We start from the raw sequence: 16,943 nt of genomic DNA on the forward strand, positions 1-16,943 counted from the left end.
CATGTAATGTTGAATGTAATGCATCTGTAATTACTTCAGGTTTGGGGCTGTCTCAAGATTATTGACATAACTGGTGATAAGAATTTAAATAGAAGTAATTTGGGCAAAATCCAGGACATACTTCTCAAGGGAATAATGGAAAGTTTTTCTTACCTAGGGTTTCTGAGAACTGAGTTACAAAGAAATAAGCATCACTCTCAAGTACTTTGATTTGCTTATATCCCTTGAAGGGTAGAATTAAAACTGAGATGCACCCCTTCTCCTTCCCTGTAGCCAATGTGTAAAAAGCTCTGTAGGTTTAGACGGTAATGAGTTGCCTAGAACATAGACTGCCAAATATAGAAATTATGTAATGCTACCAAAAAATAACTAATAGGTGTGCCCTGTGACGATGCCATAGACTAGCTGCTTAGAAAAATCCTTACAATCAAATACAAAGTAAGAAATTTTATTGCAAATGCTGTAGGACTTCTGCTACCATGCCCCTGCATGCAGCCAAGTTTTTCAAGAGGCAACTTGTGGAGAGAAGTATTTTATTATTCGTAATACAAGCAATAATTTCTATACCTGCTCCCATTGTAGTTGTACATCTAGTGAATGAAATCCTTTTCAGATATATCTAGTAAGTTACATTAGTGCCTGGATGACCTTTGTTTCCAATTACTAGAGTGTAATGAGTAATTTTAGTGTTTAAAATTACCACATGCATGACAATCACCAATAGTGTTTTAAATATTTTCCTTAATGCTGTGAAATTATTTTATAAGTTCCTTTTAGATTAGGAAATCCTAGAATTGAGAGAGACTACAGGTCACCAGCCCCAGAATCTTCTGCCACCTCTGCCCGGGATAGGAATTCTGTCAGTTTCCCTGATCTAGGAGTATTCCTTCAAAGGTTGAGGTAGAAATGGGTTCTTAAATGAAACAGAAACTTGGGTCTTTAAAATTTACAAGCTAGAGGTTCTTAATCTGTTTAGAAACCCCTGAAACAGTACAAAAAACATGTTTGTGTGTGTATTTTTTTCCTGGAGGAGAGGGTACATGGCTTTATTAGATTCTCAACGAGATCTGTGACTCCCTCCCCTCCTCAAAAAAGTGCCTCTGGAAACAGACTAAGTGTACCTGCCACTTCGAATGGAAAACTCTTAAGAACGTGAAGATGTCTAACATATCATCTGTAGGCTTTCTTTTCATCAGAAAGCATCTCTAATCCCTTCAATTATTCCTGCTTATTGTTTGCTCGCCTTTGTTTGTTCCTGAGAATTCCTCTTGTCATGATGTTCCAAATGTGGATTTCCTGTTATAAAATACAAAGAACTAAAAACAAGTTTCATTTAGAACTGCATTACTTGGGGTGCCTGGGTGGCTCAGTCAGTTAAGCATCCGACTTCAGCTCAGGTCATAATCTCACAGTTTATGGGTTCAAGCCCCACGTCAGGCTCTGTGCTGACAGCTCAGAGCCTGGAGCCTGCTTCAGATTCTGTATCTCCCTCTCTCTCTGCCCCTCCCTTGCTCATGCTTTGTCTCTGTCTGTCTCTCAAAAATGAATAAATGTTAAAAAAAAATTTTTTTTTAAACTGCATTTCTTTAATGCAGCTTGCCATTGCATTAACTGCAAGCATCTTTGACGTTGTATTGTTGGTGATCGGATAAACATCTGAGCTCCTGCCAGACTAGATCTTCTTCGTTCTGAATTTATTTTTATGTATTTTTATTTCTATAATGATTTATTTGTATACCTAATTATACAAACTGCATTCCTACCTATTCATTTTTATCATGCTGTTTTCAAATATTCTAGCCCAATTAGGGTCTTCTGAACTACATCCAGTGCCATACCAGTCCCTTCCACCTTTATGCTACTTAAGCATATGCCTTTCATGCTTCTCCCAACTCATTGACGAAAAAAGTTGACCTAGAGGTACTCCTGGTACACTGCACTACCGAAGAATCTCTCTAGGTTGACCTCAGTCTCTCCACCACCAGTCTTTCTTTATGATCTTTCTACTTGTTACTGTTGTCTCATAACTGCTCTGTCATCATGCCTGCTATTTCCCCACATTTTTCTAAGGTGTAATCAAAGACTTTATCAAAGGTCTTGTGAAAGTCAGAATTTACTCTGTTGTTTGAGATATCCTCTGCACTTGTAGAGGCAGGGTGAAAAAAGAATACGGGGCCCATCCGGCATGACTTGATTTTAGGAGACCTTCGTTGGCTTCTGGCTCTTCATTTCTAGGTACTTATCCCCATCTGTTTGATTATCTATCTGCAACAGTGAGCTTATCAGTCTAAAATTTCCAGTCTTTTCCTTTTCGATATTGTTTAGGTGTGGACTTTTAGCTCCCAATATGCCACCATTTTTTAAATGTATTCTGTGAATATTTATTGGGTACCTCCTATATAGCCAGTAAGGGGCTGGGTACTGAGAATTCAGACACAGGACCTGCCTTGGGGCACTTGGTGTCAAACCCTGATAGGTCCCTTCATTATTCTGGTTTATAATTTGGGAGGCCTATGGATTATAAATTATTTTCGGAACATTTTCTGGAAATAAGTAAGATAACTGGATTGTCAGTGTTAAATAGTTTGGTTGAGGTAGTAAGGCGCTTTGACAACTAAATAGAGCATTATACTACATAGACTGTGTGTGTGAAACAGTCACTGGCTACTAGAGGGAAGGACCTGGAGGCAGAGTGGACTTCAGTTCTAACAAGCATTTTATTAACTTCTTTCTCCTTCAAGTATTTGTGCTTCGTGGAAGAAGAAACAAAATTGTTCCATGTGCTCTCTGCTCCTCATAGTTTTCAGTCTATTTACATTGGAATCACCAGCAAAATCTTCCGGGTTCCTCCTGACCATACATGTGTTCCCACATCAGCCATCAGAATTTTTGTAATTTGTGAGTTTAACACTGGGATCATTCTTTTTAATTAAGTTTATTTATTTATTTTGAGAGAGAGATGGGGGAGAGTGGCTGAGAGACAGAGAGAGAGAGAGAATCCGCACTGACAATGTGGAGCCTGATGCAAGGGCTTGAACTCACGAACCGTGAGATCATGACCTGAGCCAAAATCAACAGACGCTAAACTGACTGAGCCACCCACATGGCCACTGGGCTCATTCTTTGTTGTGTCTTCAGTCCATGTCTCATCTCACCAAGACAGCATCCACCATGATTAGCCTTTTCAGATTCATATATAGCTCAGACTTGGCTTTTGGCCACAATACATTCTTCTAAAACAGCATTGTGCAACAGAAATATAATTCAGGCTTCATATTAATTTTATAATTTCTAATAGCCACATTAAAAAAGTAAGAAGAGTTGACATCTATTTAAGTAACATTTTATTTAACTCAGTATATCCAAAATGATAGCATTTTAACATGTAATCAATATTAAAAATTATTGATATTTTCATTCATTTGTTGCACACTGAATCTTCAAAATTGGGTATGTGATTCACAGTACTACATCACTCAGAAGTCTTTGTATTTTAGCCTTTTTGTTGTGGTTGGACAGTCAATGATTTTATCATTTTTGAGAATAAGCCCATCATGGTAAACTGTTACCATTTTCATTTATCTGTATCTGTCTTTCCTAAACTCCAGTTCGGTATAATCCCTAGAATTCCTAACAGTTTCCCATATTTTATGAAGCTGTGGTTTCAACTGGCACAGAGTAGATTGTGCTTAATGTCATTGTGGCATGTATCACAATGCCTTGCCCACAATGGCTACTCATTAAATATTTGTTGAGTGCATTAGGTACTCTTTCATTCTAAAAAAATCACACATCTGTTTTCTTAGTTGAGCTTTTATTTTTTTTTTTAACGTGTTTTATTTATTTTTGGGACAGAGAGAGACAGAGCATGAACGGGGGAGGGGCAGAGAGAGAGGGAGACACAGAATCGGAAACAGGCTCCAGGCTCTGAGCCATCAGCCCAGAGCCTGACGCGGGGCTCGAACTCACGGTCCGCGAGATCGTGACCTGGCTGAAGCTGGACGCTTAACCGACTGCGCCACCCAGGCGCCCCTTAGTTGAGCTTTTAAATCATTGTGAAGTGGATAGGGGCAGTCTCTCCTTTATTACACAGAGAAAACCGATTCATTTAGTCAATGATTTACCCAGTCTCTTCTGGATTCTGTTCTCCTGACATCAGTTCAATTCAGCAAGTACTTACTAAGTTTCAGGTGTTTCTTCCTACATTACAATACTATCTTCTTTAAAGATTAAGCCATAAAGCTGTTGATAAGATGCATTTTTGGTAGTTGTTACATAAAGAGTAATTGATTGTCTCTATCATTTGACCCAGCTAAGACTCCAGAGGTATAGTAGGAATCGTTATCTCCCAGCCATAAGAATCTAATAACAAACAAGGGAAATCTATACAGATCCTGACAGGGAAGTAACATGGTGTAGTCTGTAGAAAGACTACTTGCTTTTGGTCCTGGTTCTCCCCCCTCACTGTGTGTCTGAAGACCGGGTGTATAACTTCTCTGCATCTATGTCTCTATCAGAAAAATAAGAATAATAGTAATCATTCCATCTACCTTACCAGGAAATGTTAAGGATAAATGACATACTGCTTGTAGTGATGTTCTGTAACTGTAAAGTACTTTTTAAATATTAAGGATTTTTAAAAATCTATTATTATTAAAAATGGAAATTGCCATTATGGCCAAGTGGCTAGAAATTTTTATTACATTTTATAGCCTCCAACTAATCTAGATTAAGAAACCATAATCATAGGCACTTTTGAAATAAAATTTTACAAATTCTTTCTCCGATTATGAGATTCAGAGTATCTTGTTTCAGTCACTTCTGTTTTCAGTACTCAGTGAGCAAATAATGTCAGATGTGCCGCAGGTTGCCTTATTCTCTCAAATTCTAAGTGACCATACTAACCCTGAGCCACCAGAAGTGACCATTACCACTCACAGAATCTCACAGAATTTCATGAAATGCAAGTATATGTCAGGTTAGTTCTTTTTTTTTTTTTTTCCAACGTTTATTTATTTTTTTGGGACAGAGAGAGACAGAGCATGAACGGGGGAGGGGCAGAGAGAGAGGGAGACACAGAATCGGAAACAGGCTCCAGGCTCTGAGCCATCAGCCCAGAGCCTGACGCGGGGCTCAAACTCACGGACCGCGAGATCGTGACCTGGCTGAAGTCGGACGCTTAACCGACTGCGCCACCCAGGCGCCCCAGGTTAGTTCTTTCCTACAAGTCACAGATTGACAGATCATTATCCAGCTATGAATGGGCATACCACAATTGCCAAAACCTCTTTCTGTGGCCTAATGTTGACTCTCCACTTCCCCATTCATGTCCCACTAAATGCTAACCCGGTGACTATGGGAAAGTTAGAGTTTGTCAGTGGTCTGCTGTTATTCAGACGAAGCATGTGACATCTCAGTTGTTTTCTGTCCATCTCTGTCCTGCAAAGTAAGAGAATTATTGCTGATTTGTACTCTCTGAAAGTTTCTGCAATTAAAAAGAAAAAAAAAAACTGTTACAGAAAAGCTTAGATCATTCTTTTACCATTTTCCATAATAAGATTTGAAATTCATCCAGATGCATATGGGAATATCATCTTCTCCTCTAATTTATTTTTAAAGACATACTTTACCAAAGTAGTGTGGCTTATATGCCTTTCTGAATATCTGATAAGATTAGTCTCAGAGTTCACAAATATGGAGAAGCTGGGTGTGTTGTCTTTTTTTTTCTAGAATCCGTTGACAGATTTTCTCTGACATTTTCCTTAGTGTTGGTCTTTGTTAAATATATTTTATAGAAAAAGGATGAAATCTGAAATCTCTCAGCTATTAGATATTGTGGCTATTTGGTATATTTTTAATAAGACTTACATGTATTGGCATCAATTAATACCTTCAAAAGGTATGGTAGAGATGGATGGAAATAATATGTTTGGAATGTTTTGCTTCTTTTCATGTGAACATAATAATGTTTTATAATGTCAAGATTGAAGGGTTAGACCAGGAGTCAAAAAACTATGTCCTGTAGGACAAATCAGCCCCATTGCCTGTTTGTATAAATTAAGGTTTATTGGAGCATAAACTTGCTCCTCTGTTACATGTTGTCTTTGGTTGCTTTCTGCTACAATGGCTTGAGTAGTTGGGACAGAGTATATAGCCTGCTAATCCTAAATTAATTGACCAGCTGTTTCTTCGAAGAAAAAGTTTGCCAACTCCTGGGCTAGGCCATTAACAATTAGTCTGGTGAGTAAAAAAGGTAGCGCAAGGAGTGGTGTATTCTGTGTATACAGCTTTTGGATGTCTCTAGAAGTCTGGTCTACATTAGGCAAAAAACACGCAGATATTCTTAATACTGTGTATGAGGTGCGCAGAATATGCTCCCAACTATTTTCCTATTGTAACTTGAAGCAAAAACAACCAAATATGGTATCCTAGTAATGTTCTCTGCACAGAATTTATGTCTTAAGTGTTCCTTTCCTCCCTCCCAATCATTGCAGAGAACCCTTTGCTAAGGGGAAGAAGGAAAAGAAAATAAGATTGTTTGTTCAAAGTTTCATAAAATTCTGTACGGCCATTTTATCTGTTTTAAAAATATCTGAGTATTGCAATAAAATCTAATGCCAGGGACAGAGATCTGCAAATTCTATATTTGACCAAGAATCTCACTTATTTGAGAGTGATGCTTTGTGGAAAATCCTGTAACCGATGAAGAACCCGCATCACCTATTTCCACTTTCTTATGTTACCATAAAGAGCAGCTGTGTGCCAGGCCAGTTTTCTTCTCCATCATTTACCCTCACCTCCCTGACCGTGGTCCCTGGCTCGCTCCTGTCAACGGGCCACTCTGTCCATGCTAAGCCCCTTCTTAAGAGCTCAGCTCTGGACCACCTTGTCTCTGCCCATTGCCTACTTCTCAGTCTGGACCAGTACTGGCACCATCCCAGAAACCCTCCCTGCACAATCCTGGTGTGCAGTGCTCTGTGCCACCGTCAGTGAAGGCCACTCTGACTGCGTCCTTTCATTCTCAGAACTTCATCCATACCTCTGAATGTCATCTCTGGGATGGCAGTGTAGTCAAGGAAATGGAACCACAGTATCATCAGCATCCCTGGAATCATCCTATTTCTTGGTCGGATGTATCTTATCACATATTATTACTTAGCTTTTTATGTCTTTAGGACAAGGAAACAAACACTTTATAAATTCCTCATAGACAAGGAACCATTTATTCTTTGTAAATCTATTCATTGCACTTCACTGTGAGCCTGCTGTGTGGTAGGCACAGTGTCGTTGTTGGGGACATAGATATCGATTAGGTCTTGAGCCCAGGAACATTCAGCACTGCAGAACCATCAATAAATATTTGTTAAATCAGTAAATAAAAATTTAGAATTTCCCATGCAGCTTGGTGCAATTGCGACTGGGACTTTGCAGCCTGCATGTGTCTTTCCTTATGATATAGAACAGTCTGATCAAAGAAGACAAAGGTGGCAGTGACTCAGTAGCTTTCAAGTGCTCGGGAGCATTGCAGCCACTGAATCATTTGCTCAGACAGGATTTATAAGAACAGAATTGAGCAATTGTTAAATAAGTACTACCTTTTTCCACAGCAGATAATAAAACAGAAACGCTAAATGTCAAAGAATTGGAAATACAGGAGTTAAATAAATGTAAGGAAAAGCATAGCACAAGTAGCTATACTGAAAATGCAAGCTGTGGCCAGGAGCCTGGTTGAGGGCAGGATGAGGATGTGTGGCACGGTGGCTCTTGGTAAGTGAGGCACAAAGAGAAGTGGTCAAGAGGTTGCAGGGCAGCGTGGGGAGAGAGCAACTGTTCAAGAGAAGGAGAAATAGGAAAAAAAAATAGGGTATCTTTCCTCCATGCATGGGATCACCAGAGAAGGTGAGCAAGCACACGCAGAAGAGTGCCCTGAGAGGGCAATTAATTCTGTCCCAGGGCCCGGACAGTTGTGGCCAGCCAGCATCAGGGACTTTTCATCCAGCTTATATCAGTTGCAGTCTAGGAGCCCAATCTCAAATTCATAGTAAACTCCACGTCTTTTAGAGCAACTTGCACCAACCCAATTTAGCTGCCTTAATTTCCTTTTTCTGAAAGGACCGCATACAAACCCACACCTAATTTTCACAGACACTGGTGTCTTAGATTGCTTTGTGTTCCACGCAGCCTCATCCCGTGCATTAAATAGAGTTTTCAGAAAATAAATCTCATTTGTTGGTTGCTAATACTTTGTATCGTGATCTTTGAGTTACATATTCAGTGGTTATGACAAAATGTTGTTTGAAGCATTCATTGAAATATTTATTAAAACTTGAAGAAATGATTCTGAATACCTTCCATTTTTTAGTGACACATACGAATGGCTTGGTTGAAACCATTCCAAAAGTTCTAAAATTCTGAGAAATAAAGAAGTCGTATTTTAATCACTTAACATTTTAGATTGCTTTTTAATTGAAATGTAAGCACAGCAAAATGTATTTAATGAAATATAATAGTCTGTTTACTGCATGGTAGTGTGTGCTAATCAAATCAGGAAGTATTGGGGATTATTTCTCAAAATAGGCTCCAGGCAGGGCTCTGGTTCACCTGTGTTCCAACTTCATCTCCTATTTTCTCGCCTACTGTGCTCTGCAATCATAGTTGATGGTATGGATATTAACTTCAGGCAGTACAAGGTTATAAACCATCGAATAACAGTAATACATTTTTCAGTGACTTTTTCTTATGTTGTTTTGATAATCAGTGAACAAAACAGAGTTTTCTGGTTATTATTAACTAGAATATTTCTATTCATCAAGGTTTTAGTCCACCAAATTGTTCTTGTTCTAATCTGGTGGACCTATAAGGGTGTTTTCATCTCCTGTCTACTACTGACAGACAAACACCTTGGTAAAGCAACGAATACTTAAAGTTGGCGTTAAAGTACCATGTGAACACATCCCATTCAGTCACTTCAGGAGCCAGCATGAAACACTGAAGGAATCTTTCTTTGTGTACAGGTGTCTTAAATCACCTCTCTTCCCCAGTTTGCAAAGTCAGCGCTTTATTTAAAAGGGTCAAAACCCTTCCCTTATACAGTAAGTCTATATCTTCCAGAAATAAGTCAGGTGCTTCACAAAATAGGTTAAAGCTGCGGCAACAAAGTACAGAAGATACAGAGCTTAAACGTCTCTCTCAGTCATGAATTATTCATGGAGCTTGACCCCCTTTTCTCTTCCTTAGCCATATGATTGCATTTATTTCAAATTATGTCCCCCTCATCCTCAAACGTGTAATTAGATGGTCGAGTCCCCTACTCTCGTAGCAATCACATGACATTTTCTTGAAGCACTGTTCTAATGCTATTGTTTGATAATCATTCATTCTCATGTCCCCCTTCACTCAAGAGTGAGCCTCGTCAGGGCTGCGACCATATCTTATTCTCCTTTTACATGCCTAGTGCCGTGCATGTCACCTGATATGCTCTAAGTTTGCTGACTTTTCTGGGTCTTAATTTGGAATTCACTTTCATAAAGATGTTCACCCCAGGCAGATAGTTTGTTTATTTGTGTACTAATTTCAATATAATAGAGTCTCATTCTATTTTCTTTCTTCACAAATCGGAGAGAAATATTCTGAATGCCAGACTAATGCTTTTATAAATATCCTCTTCTCTTGAGCCCACATATCCTCACTAATTCCCCTACCGTAATTTCCCCAGCCTAGCATGCTGTCCCCCACAGCTAGTGTTTGGGACGAGCTCTATTTCAGGCATAGCATGTAGGAGACTGGACTTTGGGTGGCCCAAACTGGACATACTGACTTGTGACTATTCTCTTTCTTTTAACTTGATTTCTGCCATTCCTTCAAAGGTTTGGGGAAGATGATGAATTTTGCCTTTTTCTGAAAATAACTTCATGAACAACTAGGATCATTGCTTATTTTTATCTTCTGGCCTACTTTTTCTCACACAAAAAAGAGGTGAAATAAAGTGGGTGCTCCATCATATGTAAATATATCTTACATATATCTAAAAACTACTTATATCCATAAATATATATTTATCATAGATAAACATTTATAGGTACTTGTATCTTTTTTTTAATGTTTGTTTATTTTTGAGAGAGAGAGGCAGAACATGAGCAGGGGAGGGGCAGAGAAAGAGGGAGACACAGAATCCAAAGGAGGCTTTAGGATCTGAGCTGTCAGCACAGAGCCTGACATGGGGCTCGAACTCACAGACCATAAGATCATGACCTGAGCTGAAGTCAGACGCTTAACCAACTGAGCCACCCAGGCACCCCAGTACTTGTATCTTATTATTTTTTTTTGCTAATGAGAAGGCTTTTTAATTTATTTATTTTTTAAATTTACATCCAAGTTGGTTAGCTATAGTGCAACAATGATTTCAGGAGTAGATTCCTTAACGCCCCTTACCCATTTAGTCCATGCCCCCTCCCACAGCCCCTCTAGTAACCCTGTTTGTTCTCCATATTTAAGAGTCTCTTATGTTTTGTCCCCTCCCTGTTTTTATATTATTTTTGCTTCCCTTCCTTTGTGTTCATCTGTGTCTTAACGTCCTCACATGAGTGAAGTCATATGATATTCATCTTTCTCTGACTAATTTCGCTTAGCATAATACCCTGTAGTTCCATCCACATAGTTGCAAATGGCAAGATTTCATTCTTTATGATTGCCGAGTAATACTCCATTGTATATATATACCACATCTTCTTTATCCATTCATCCACTGATGGACATTTGGGCTCTTTCCATACTTTCACTACTGTTTATAGGTACTTATATCTTAAGTAAATATATATTTATAGGGATTTGTAGATTTTATTTGGATATATATCTTATAATGAGACCTTTGCTTACTCTTATCAACATCAAATAAATATCACAACAGCTGCTTCCATGAGTTCACGGGGCTTTTCTTTTTAGTAATTAGAAGTGGTGAGACTATTGATTGCTGCCTGCTGCAAAAGGAATAAGATTGAATGATACATTTTCTTCATAAATTAGCCCTAATGGCTTTGAGATTTCAGATAAGGCAATTCCACTGCTTTTACATGAAACGCTAACAGCTTCATTAGAACTATATTTTGCTAGGGTGCCTGGGTGGTCGGTTAAGCAACCAACTCTTGATTTCAGCTCAGGTCACGATCTCACAGTTCATGAGATCAGGCCCTGTATCGGGCTCTGTGTTGACAGCTCAGAGCCTGCTTGGGACTCTATTTGCCTCTCTCTCTCTCAAAATAAATAAATACTAAAAAAAAAATTTTTTTTTAATTAAAAAAATTTAAAACCCTGTATTTTGCTGACACTTTTGGAGAGTCTTGGTGCTACAAACAGGTCTAAAATGGGCATGTCATTTCTCACCATGGTCAGGATATATTTCCCTGGGCCAGTATCTGGAGCATCTTGAAAATAGGCAATAGATTTCCAAACCACTTGAGAATGGATTCAAGCTGGTTTGTTTTGTTTTGTTTTGTTTTGTTTTGTTTTGTTTTGTTTTGTTTTGTTTTTCTAAGCAGAGTGGGAAGGGAGGTTAGTTTTCCTTCTTCAGATTAACACCCTGTCCCTGTTCTGGTGGGCAGAGATGACTACCTCCTTCTTGTTTCTACATCTGAGAACTTCTTGGCGGTAAATATGAGGCACTTTCCTTTCGGAGAAGGGAAAAGAATGTTTGATGGTTAGGTGTATTAATGACTAGAGTCAGCAAATAACCAAATGAATATCTGGTAGTAGCAGAGTAATATAGGAAGTTATTTGTTCTAAGGTATAAGCAACAGAACTCCAGCACAGAAGAAAGACAGAGCACATTTATACTGAATTCTTCCAGCAATAAGTGAAGCTTCTGCTGATTCTGAAAACAGCTTGAGAGTCAATTAAAACATAGTGATAGGAGTCTCGCCCAAGAATCTGAATTGAAATAAACACATGTGATAGTCATCTTGTTTTATGCCTAATGTAGTTTATCTTCAGGAAAGTGTCTCAGGCTTTATTTTGAACCAATCAGAAAAAAATCAGATTGACAGTATTTCCTATATCTTAACCTATGCTGTTCAGAAAAAAGGAATTCACAATATCAAATACTGCAAGGGAGATGAAGGCAAATGAGAATATGGTCCCGTGAATTGTGTATGTGTTCTTCAACTGTGAAATGAGAGAATTGGAATAACTATCAGTGATAGCTTCTAGTTCTAAAGTTTCTTCATATTAATATTTTAAAATTCCTTGATTCTGTGATTTCACAGTTATAAGGGAGTTGGTCACCTTCCAGTGAGAAATTTTCAGAGTGATCCCTGCAAGAAAGTCTGAGGGGGTGGGAGGTAACAAGTGGTTAGTGGGCAAGAAGAGCTGATAGACACAGGCGATTGATTTAAAAAGTGTGCAGAGTATAGAAAGAATGAAGATCATCACTAGATTGAATATGGTATCACGTGAAGATTTTTATAGAATACTGGACATCTGTGCTTCCTTTTAGAGCCAGAGGGAGAGTACTTGTAGGTGTTAGTGAGGTACTCATGAATTAAAGAAGAGAGCTTTTCAGAGAGCCAGAGGAGGGGAGGCAGGTATCCAGTGTTGGTTCTAGTTAGGTGATTTCTCTGGTACTGTGACTCCCTGAGTCAGTGGTAAAGGAAGAGACTGAGGATACTGATGATGGGAACAGGAGAGAACTGAGCAAGCAGGGCCCCGGGATTAGCAGCCAGTTGGAAGGACAGCCTTCTCAAAGTGGGAAATTTATCCTTCTAAAATATGAGGCACAGAGAAAAGAAAGAATGCAAGACTGGGATGGAGGGATGTGTGCACGTGACAGAGACATATATCTGATAGAGTTTCTTAACAAGAAAAGCACGACCATACTTGACAGGCTATGAGAATTTCATTGGGATTTGGGTCAGAGATCTCAGGGAATGAGAACAGAGCAATGACAGGACCTCATGCCCTTTGAGCAATGGTCAGTGAACTGTAGTCACTTCCTGGGGACCTGGATCATTTAATACCAGTGATCCAGTTCATGTATTGTGTGGTGACTGCACAAATTGGTGTATCTCTTTTTCTGAATGGGTAGTAGCAAAATTCTCCTGATGTCCTTGGGACTCCAAACCTGTATCCATAATTATCCTCTATTATATAAGACTTCAAAGAAAACTGAAAACCAGAAAAATTAAGTGACTTGCCCATGGCCACAGTAAGTTTTCATCATGGGCAAGAATAGAGATACATCTTCTGTTTTCTGTCCTAATGTTCTCTGCTTTAATTGATTTTATATGAGGGACCAATAATAAGGCAGTGTGGTCTGAAGAATAAAAGCTGTGAACTAGGCTTACCTTGGCTTTAGCCTTGGCTTTGTCACTGACCTTGGGATGACTCTGTCAGTATCCCTAGGCCTCAGATTACTTATTAATAAAGATTTTCCAATTTAAGACCTAGGTCTGAAAGAATGTATAGCAGCTTCAAGGACCAATTTTATTAACTGGCTTTTAGCAGTTTGGAGGTTTTAAGAGGAAGAAAAGTTTATCATGACAAGAAACCATTTAGTAATGAGTTAACCAGTTAAAAGATTAGTGCTTCTCAGATATTGCTGTCTCGTGCCATTAGTGCCTTCCTCACCAAACTAATGCAATGAAAGAAGAGTACCAAAGCAGTGCAAGTCAGTTGCCAACTGAAATTGTACATATGATATACAATATGCAAGATTTCGGGAAGTCAGTGAAAGTGATATCGGAGCACTGCTCAAGACATACCAAAACCATTGCCAGAGGAGGAGTTGGCAGGCCATTTAACAATTGGAAAATGGGAAATCAGCAAGGATGGTCACATAATAAGTACGTCAAAAAGGAAATATAGGAATTTCAAAGGAATGTGAGGGACCCTTGGGAAAATGCTGACGCCCTCAAATAATTGTTCGTTTTCTGTAAAATGGTCATATACTACCACTCAGTTTTGAAGAAAATTATACAACCCTCCCCCAATCAATACTTCATTCGTTTAAAGTTTGTTCTAAGAATTAGAACATAGTTCCAGTTATAACCTAAATTTGATTAAATGGAAAATAAAATAGATTCATTTTCATGAATTTTATTTCATTTCTCAAAGTAAAGTCTTGATTAACCCATTTTCTATGAAATTTACATTCCATTTTAAGTGGATTCACTTGATTTTTATCTTGTTTTTCATTTTTCAAAAGTTTTTAATTTAAATTCCAGTTAGTTAACATGTAGTGTAATATTAGACTCAGTAGTAGATTTTTGTGACACATCACTTGCATATAACACCCAGTTCTCATCATAAGGGCCCTTTTTAATACCCATCATCCATTTAACCCATCCTCCCACCTACCTCCCCTCAGTTTGTTCTCTTTAGTTAAGAGTCTGTTTTATGGTTTGCCTGTCTTTTTTTTCTCTATATATTCATCTGTTTTATTTCTTAAATTGCACATGTGAGTGAAATCACGTGGTATTTGTCTTTCCCTGACTGACTTATTTCGCTCAGCACAATACGCTAGCTCCATCCACATCATTGCAAATGGCAAGATTTTCATTCTTTTTCACTCAATGGCTGAGTAACATTACATTGTGTGTGTGTGTGTGTGTGTGTGTGTGTGTGTGTGTGTGCATCTCACCACTTCTTTATCCATTCATCAGTCGTTGGGACAGTTGGACTCTTTCCATACTTTTGGCTATTGTTGATGGCGCTGCTATAACAGGTGCACATGACCCTTCAAATCAGCATTTTTGTATCCTTTGGGTAAATACCTCATAGTGCAATTGCTGGATCATAGGGTAGTTCTATTTTTAACTTTTTGAGGAGCATCCATTTTCCAGAATGGCTGCACCAATTTGCATTTCACCAACAGTGTAAAAGGGTTCATTTTTCTCCACATCTTTGCCAACACTTGTTGTTTCCTGTGTTGTTAATTTTAGCCATTCTGACAGGTGTGAGTTAGCAGCTCATTGTGGTTTTGATTTGCATTTCCCTGATGATGAGTGATGTTGAGCATCTTTTCATGTGTCTGTCAGCCATGTGGGTATCTTCTTTGGAAAAATGTCTATTCATGTCTTCTGCCCATTTCATCAGTGGATTATTTGTTTTTTGGATGTTGAGTTTGATGAGTTCTTTACAGACTTTGGATACTAACCCTTTCTCTTATATGTCATTTGCAAAAATCTTCTCCCATTCTGAAGGTTACCTTTTAGTTTTGTTACTTGTTTGTTGGATTCACTTTAAATGGCCCTTTCTTGGTGGCAATGTGCCTTTGAATAGGAGGACCTCCTGTACTCAGAATGTAAAATTAGGTATGTTTTTCTCTGACTTTCTAAATCCTGTCTGTATAACCTTGGACTAGAACAAATCAAGCAAAGGAGTTGGGGTTGAGCAGGTGGGATTATTAACAGCATCAATGGCGAGCCTCCAGCCAAGGAGTAAAGGGAGCCTGTGTGTTAGGTCAGGGACTCAAGCTGACATGATTGGCCATGAGATTCAACTGGTGGAGATTCTTGGTTCAGTATGGACCAAGTAAAAGGAAAGAACCCAAGGATTTGGAGGATTTATGTTTTCTTCATGGAGTTAATTTTTTTAAGTTTATTTATTTATTTTGAGAGAGAGAGAGAGAGAGAGAGACTGCACACATGTGCACACAAGCAGGAGAGGGGCAAAGAGGGAGAGAGAATCCCAAGCAGGCTCTACACTTATCAGTGCAGAGCCCAACACGGGGCTCAAACTCATGAATCATGAGATCATGACCTAAGCCAAGATCAAGAGTAAGATGTTTAACCAACTGAGCCACCCAAGTGCCCCCATGGTGTTAATTTTTGTTTTCCTTTCAGAGTTTACCTTGTGTTTTCACATTGTTTATAACAGAAGGAAACAGGGGTCCTTCCCTCTTCCTCCTATTGGGAAGGGTTTGATAGATTCTATTCTTTGCTCAGCAGGCAGAGAAGTGCTTACAGTGGGGAAGTACTTTAACATAGAGTGTTTTAACCAGATACAAGAGATGCATGCTTTCTTGACTGGAGGCAGAACAACTGAGAAACAATTTGAAAATAACCAATTGGTTCAAACTAGTGAATTTACATTGATTCACATTCATATGAGAGCTTTTCCTTTAATCAGCCTAATCCCCCCAAATCTCATGGGGGAAGTGGCAGTTAATATCTTTCAAGGCAGCCCATCTTGCTGTTCAGATGGAAGTCTTTTTCTAGCCAATTTCTGTATCTCCTGACAGATAATAAAACTAATCCTCTTTTGGGTTTCTTGCTAGCCATGTACTTTATTAATTCTAAGGGTTCCACGAGGTGGTTATGGTTACTGGTTTCAGATGCCAGAGGGATTTTGCTACCGCCCATTCAGAGCATATATACCAGTTTGGGCAATCACAAAACAATATACAAACTGTGGGTATTTATGGTCACGTTTTCCAAGAAGTGTGCATAGCTCACTGGCCATTGGCTTGAAGGACAGAATTTGAAGTTTTCCCTCTTCCCGTTTTGGTGGTACCATCTAAATGATGTGTGTCAATTGGGTCCCCTGAGAAGCAGATACTGAGATGGAGTTAGGAGTGCAGAAGTTTATTAGGTGGTTATGCCTGTCAAAGATAAAGAGAAGGAAGCAGGAATGGTGCAGACAGAACTTGAAACAGCGATGTAGATCTGACAGCTTTGGCCAGCCCAACAGAGAGCTCCAGAGCAATGAGTACCTGAGAGAGGAGTCCTGGGCCGGGAAGAAATAGACAGATCAGTACCCCTGCATGTTCAGTCATTGCTGGAGAGCCACCCGGGCCTCAGCTCAAACATTGTGGCAGATTCTGAAGGTGCTGCTGCTGGAGCCAGCTAACTACATGCCTCATGGCTGATAGAAGTTCTTTCTTTTGTTTTAAATGTTTATTTTTTGAAAGAGACACAGAGACAGAATGCCCGCAGGGTAGGGGCAGAGAAAGA

At 39.0% G+C, this 16,943-nt stretch overlaps 1 protein-coding gene and 1 long non-coding RNA gene across 3 annotated transcripts in view; both read left to right on the forward strand.

Annotated features, from left to right (window-relative positions):
* CERS6 (ceramide synthase 6) overlaps window positions 1–16,943 on the forward strand; it is a 322,014-nt gene that overhangs the window by 267,477 nt on the left and 37,594 nt on the right. The gene's annotated exons all lie outside the window — the stretch shown is intronic.
* LOC121030657 (uncharacterized) lies at window positions 4,039–6,643 on the forward strand. The gene is made up of 2 exons (XR_005790349.1): window positions 4,039–4,978; window positions 5,210–6,643. It is a non-coding gene; the product is annotated as an uncharacterized LOC121030657 (long non-coding RNA).

This window comes from Herpailurus yagouaroundi, unplaced genomic scaffold (genome assembly GCF_014898765.1).
Source record: "Herpailurus yagouaroundi ecotype Mexico unplaced genomic scaffold, PumYag 140, whole genome shotgun sequence".
Taxonomy (NCBI): domain Eukaryota; kingdom Metazoa; phylum Chordata; class Mammalia; order Carnivora; family Felidae; genus Herpailurus; species Herpailurus yagouaroundi.